General features: G+C 41.0%; 1 pseudogene; it reads left to right on the top strand.

Moving 5' to 3' along the window:
• Nucleotides 1-1582: 1582 nt before the first annotated feature.
• On the top strand, nt 1583-4526 carry LOC106147782 (annotated as a pseudogene).
• The last annotated feature ends 1158 nt before the right edge of the window (nt 4527-5684 follow it).

The following is a 5684-nucleotide window of genomic DNA, read 5'->3' as shown; positions in this document are numbered from 1 at the left end:
AAAAATTTGTAGAGGCTAAAATAATGCAACAAGGCATGGAAATGAAATAGTAGATAGGAATACTAAAAAGAAAGAGATAAAAAGTCTTTACAGATAATTATAAAACTAAAAACCTTAAGACTAGTTCTTTTAAAAATACTATAAGATTTAATAAGAGGATGTGGCACTGTGGCTAGAAATAGTTGCAGAAATAACTAAAACCAAAGGCTGATTCTTTGAAAGAAAAAATAGGAAACACATACATTCATCAGAATCTTGGCTAAGAAAAAGAGAGAAAGCAATTGTAACAATATTATTAATGAAAAAGGTGATATGAGCATAGGTTTAAAAAATATTCTAAAAATTATCAAAGTAAACTGAGTGTAAAGCCAGCCCTGGTAAAACTGGAGAGCTGATTGCAGGATTGATTGATTGATTGATTGACTGATTAACTGATTTAGAGACAAGGTCTCCTTCTGTTGCCCAGGCTGGCTTTGAATTTCTGGACACAAGTGATCTTGCCCCAGCCTCCTGAGTAGCTTGGAGTACAGGTGCACAATGCCACACCGGCTCTTCTTTTATCGGACACAGTCCCTGCTTTTGCAGAGCTCATAATTTAGTGGGGGATGTCTACTAGGCACATGCTTACACAAATGATTGGTTTGCTTTGTATGAAGCGCCTAACTGGAAGGCTAGTTCCATGTGGAGGTCAGGAAGAAGTTTGTGAGGGAGTAAATATTAAGTTGCGTGTGGGAAAAGGAAAAGTATGAGGGAACCCCGAAAGAAGGTTAGCAGTGGTGGCAAACCTATGACACTGACAACAGTTGTTTTTCTAAGCTAAAACCTTAGGTTTCATTGCATTGGGTTTTGGGCTGCAATTTTGGTGTTCAGTCTCTAAAAGGTTCCCTGTCACTGGGTTAGAGTGTTAGAAAGTGTCCCACAGGCAGATGGCAGGAGAACAGTCTCCAGTGGTTTGGGACAGGTCTTTACTTTCACCTGATTCTTGTGTGTAGGGCAGATTTCTCAGCCTCCTAACTTTCCAGAAGTTTCTTCACTGATTTGAACCACCCAACATTTTCTTCATTCAGGCGGTGATGAGTAAGAACTCACCAAAATTCTAACTCCATGTCCCCTACTCTGCGTCCTTACCTTACCCAGCCCTGTGTGTTTCACACCACTCAGCATAGCCTGGGAAATCAGTGAGACAGATCATGGCCGCACTCTTGAAACAATGAAATAGAATTTTTCCTCTAATCCTGGAGTTGAATTTTTCTTCTCACCACCAGCAATGGCCCACGCTTATAAAAATGTCCATGGCTTGTTGAATAGCTCATCCCCATAACAAACAACTCATTGCCTGTGTCTTCCTGGTACCTAATTGAACTAACTAGTCCTAGAGTGATCCATGAACTTCTTTCTTCAGTTCTGAAACCTTCATTTAGCACATGTTATTGTTCTAGATTCCCAAACAAGCTTTATACTAAGCTAGTGTGTTTCTTAGCAACCAGAGGCCTAAAAGACAATTGATCTAATACTTGTCCCCATCAATGAATTATTGAATGCTTACTACATGGTTAGAATAGTGTTCTGTATTTATCGCCTGATGCCCACTGGACAAAGACTGTCAGTAGCCTAAGTTTTTAAGGTTGGTCTTTCTTCTTCTTTTTTTCTCTTTCTTGCCTTCTCTTTCCTCCAAAGTCAGCGCTGTTGTGACGCCAGCTTTTCCAAACATTGATGTGGATTTGACAAGTGTGGAAGACATTCACTCCTCATCTCTGTAAATGTTTGATAAATACAGAATTAGATCACCACTTCTAACTCCTCACTCTCTCAAAGCCAGATGAGGAATACACTGCTATAATTGTACATGAGCACCACACAGTTTTGTTATTATTATTTACATGAACTAAAAAATATCTGGGGATATTTCAGAAATTTTTCTTAAGCACTGAAATAATGTTTGCTTCAAAAATTGAAAAGATATTGTTTCTGGCTGTATGGAGACTATATCTTAAAATGACTACAGAGTCAGAAACAAGCTGTAGCTTCTGTGATACCAGCACAAGCCAGGAGGCCTCTGTCTAGGTATTAGGAAGTTACTAGTAATGAGATTTCTTACGATTAGGCCAGCTTGTGTGAGTAATTTTCATGGAAAAAAAATTATGGCTGAGTAGATTAAATATGAATATGTTTTAATACTTCAATATAAATAACACACACATGGAAGTCTCCAGGGAAAAGCCTAATGAGTCCCAGTTATTTCATGAGGGCAATCAGTCAACTATCAAAGGTCAGAACATATATTTTACTGAACTGACTCAAGAATATGGCAACCTAAAATCTTTTAGGAAGTGCCATGACTTTGAATTTGCACAAACCCGAGTATACACACAAAGACATCTGGCCAGGAAATGTATGTACCAGGATGGAAAGCAAGGGGTGTGAATGTATTCAAAATGTGAACTTGCGTGGCGGTCATCATCATCATTTGTTTGTTTTTACACAGTGCTTTAGTATGTCTCAGACTTAGCAGGATTGTGCTTGAACTGTCCAAAAGAGTGTGAATTACCTAAGTGTCATTTCCTAGGAGGCCACCTGCCTCAGGGAATCATTTCACAGGATAACTGATCTCAGGAATAGCCAACATCTAAATCAAGGTAACATAGGACTTATTTGTGGATTATTAATACCTATTCCCCTGTTGGGTTTTATTTTCCGGAGGAAAATTATTTATGATTATTATAGCTGTGCCTGATTTATACTCTGTTGATTACAGGAAGGAATGTGAGGCAATTTGCAATACTAAAAAACATATAAGCTGTGAAGTACGTGTGGAGGTTTCGGTGTATCAGACTGGCTCAGCGTAATCCTCAGCATCTTATTAAATAAGGACAACTGCTGTCGGATTCTGCCAAATATGAAGAAATCCCTGCCTAAATATTGGCAGGTGTGGCTGGTAGTGACAGCCTTCCACTTCGCTGTCAGAGACTTGCTCTCCCTAACTCCAAAGGAACCTGACTGACAACAACAGCAATGATGTTCCGGTTAGGACATCCTTGTGAGGGATGACACTGGTGCCAAAGCCACTTAGTAAATTCCACTGAGAAGGGCCAGGGTGTTAGTGATGCTTTCTTGACAATTCAAGAGAAAGACGGGACAAAAAAAATCACACAGTGACAGCTTAGCATGGGGAAGGAATGCTAGATGGAAAGTGAGGCACAGCGTTCTGCTGCTAACTGGCTGGTTAAAAGTGGGCAAGGTATTTCCCGTCTCTGGGTTATAGTTTTTCTGTCTGTACACTGGGGGTCCTCACCTTCTGTATCACACTTGTGCACCACCTCAGCTCCTGTGACTACCTGGAACTGTCTTTGATCAGGTACCCCCAAAGTTTGTTTCGTATTCCAGCTCTGCATGTCTAACCACCTGTCCTGGGGCTCACTTGTCCCTCAAGCACGACCCAGCTGTGCAGGGGAGTGAGGGCATATTGGGTAAAACTTGGACCAATTGTTTCTGGGAGCCAGCACTGTCTTCTCCCCTTCTCCCCGCAGACAGACTGTCCAGAGATGCAGCACCTCACTGGTCCTTCAGCAAGGCTCCAGCAAGACAAGCGTGCAAGTGAATTTGATGCTGCTTAATGTACCTCCAAACTCCACCCCTCCCCCAGTCCTGTCCACTGTGCCCCCTTCCTGCTTCTGCGGTGCTGACTTCCCAAGAAAGGAGCAACAAGAAATACGCCTTTGCCTTAGGATCTGCCCTGAGGGGTCCAGGCTAAGACTCCAAGATCAACTGTGTTTCTCAGTGCCTGAAGGAATCCTGGAAAAGCTCAGGCCCCGCTCCCACCCTCTCATGAAGGAAGAGGAGGGCCACAGGCAGAAGTCAAGGTCTCTGTTTTCTGTAACACTTTTGCAGGGAAGGTTCACTTAAAATGAAAAAGTTGGGGGCCGGGGATATAGCTCAGCAGGCATAAGTGCCTGCATGGCAAGCGCAAGGTCCTGAGTTTGATTCCCGGTACAAGAAAAGAAAAGAAAAGAAAAAGGCAGAGAAAAACATAAGAAGAAAAACCCAGAGGTCCCTGTCAGTTTTTCAGAATTTTCCAAAAAGTGTTCTGAGAGGTTGAAGGAAATGTCTGGGAAACAGAAATCTAAACTTGAAGAAATAGCAAAAGTGGATAAAATACGGTGTGATCAGGAAATGAGGTGTTAAGGACCAGCTAAGGGAGGTAAGAAGGAATAGGGCACAATCACTCTCAAAAGACCACCATCTGGATTCTTCCTGTTCTGTTCATAAGTCCACCCGGAGACCAAATTCACGAGCCCTATGACATCTCTACTAGATATTGCTGTAATATCTCAGAATAATAATATCGTCTGTGAAATAGCTTAAGTGACAGGGAAACGCAGCCATACATCACTAATGTGGTGAAGCAAAAGGAGAAACACCAGGAGGATGTTGCTGACTCTAAGTCTAAAAGAAAGTTTGATGGCACAAAGGGTCCCACTAACATTGCCTGGAAAAAAGTGACAGAGGAAAATGGAGAAGAGAATGGAGGAGGAGGAGGAAGGGAGGGGGGAAAAAGAAAGGGGGAGGAGGGGGAAGATGAACAAAAAACTGATTATCTGTCTCCTTATGAATACCTTAGAGGAGCATTGTGATCCGCATGCCTTATCTGAAATCTGTCTAATTACAAAATTTGATCACAATCATATCATAGTGTCTCAAAGTGCTCTAGAAATTGTCAGTGGCTTACATGAAGTGGAATAGTGTCCTCAGCAGTCTGAAACTGTATTAAAGTTGTACATATTCCCAAGTAGTTTAAAGATGGTCGTGTTTTCCACATTCTGTGCACTTTGCTGTTGGTGCAATGAAGTAATTGAAGATTATTCTGGCATTTTAAAAAATTGCAAGGTGGTGTTAATTAGATGTTATTGTCTAGAAGTGCTGAGTTATCAACTGTACATATCTATATGTGGTAAAAAGAGCAAAACAACTGCAAAAAATGCTTGATGACCTTAGCCTTGCGTTGAGGCGGTGGTAGCAGAAGTCTTCTGCTGACTGTGACAAGGTGTCTTGTTTTTATATAGGGGGCATGGCATCCTGCTGCCATGCTGAAGTATGAGAAAGGGGGGGTCCGCTGGCATAAGAAGTATTTGGATTTTTTTTAGTTAAGAGCTGTAGGTTTAAACTTCATATTTAAACAAACTACAGAACCCTTAATTGTCAGCAAAGAGCCACTGCATCAGCGAAAGTTCAAGAACCTTGTGTATTTAAGCACAATTTACAACTTTCTGTTGTATTTTGTATGTTTAGAACACTGAAATGTTTTTGAAGTTAAATAAATAGTATTACATTTTTCAAAAGAGGTCAAGCGTGAGAGCCACTCTAGAGGGGTCGGGGTGGGGGGCACAAAAGCAAGACTCGGCTGGGTTGAGGAGAAAAGGGAGAAGAAAACCGAGATATCCACAACAGACCAGTCTTTCAAGAAGTTTTGATGGCGTGTGTATCATACAAGTGTGTTAAAAAGTTCTGAGCTTTGACTTGGATTTTTTACTTCCAGGGCTCTGCTCAAAGGAAATAATTAGAGATACTGACAAAGATTTAGGTATATGGATGCTAATGACTGTTTTATTTATAATAAAGGAACTTTGGCAATAATGTAAATATCAAACAGAACAAAACTGTTAAATAAAATATGGTATGTCTTTATG

Source organism: Chinchilla lanigera, unplaced genomic scaffold (genome assembly GCF_000276665.1).
Source record: "Chinchilla lanigera isolate Chin_1 unplaced genomic scaffold, ChiLan1.0 scaffold00001, whole genome shotgun sequence".
NCBI lineage: Eukaryota > Metazoa > Chordata > Mammalia > Rodentia > Chinchillidae > Chinchilla > Chinchilla lanigera.
The sequence above is the reverse complement of the archived record's forward strand: the minus strand, read 5'-3'. Positions and strand labels throughout refer to the sequence as shown.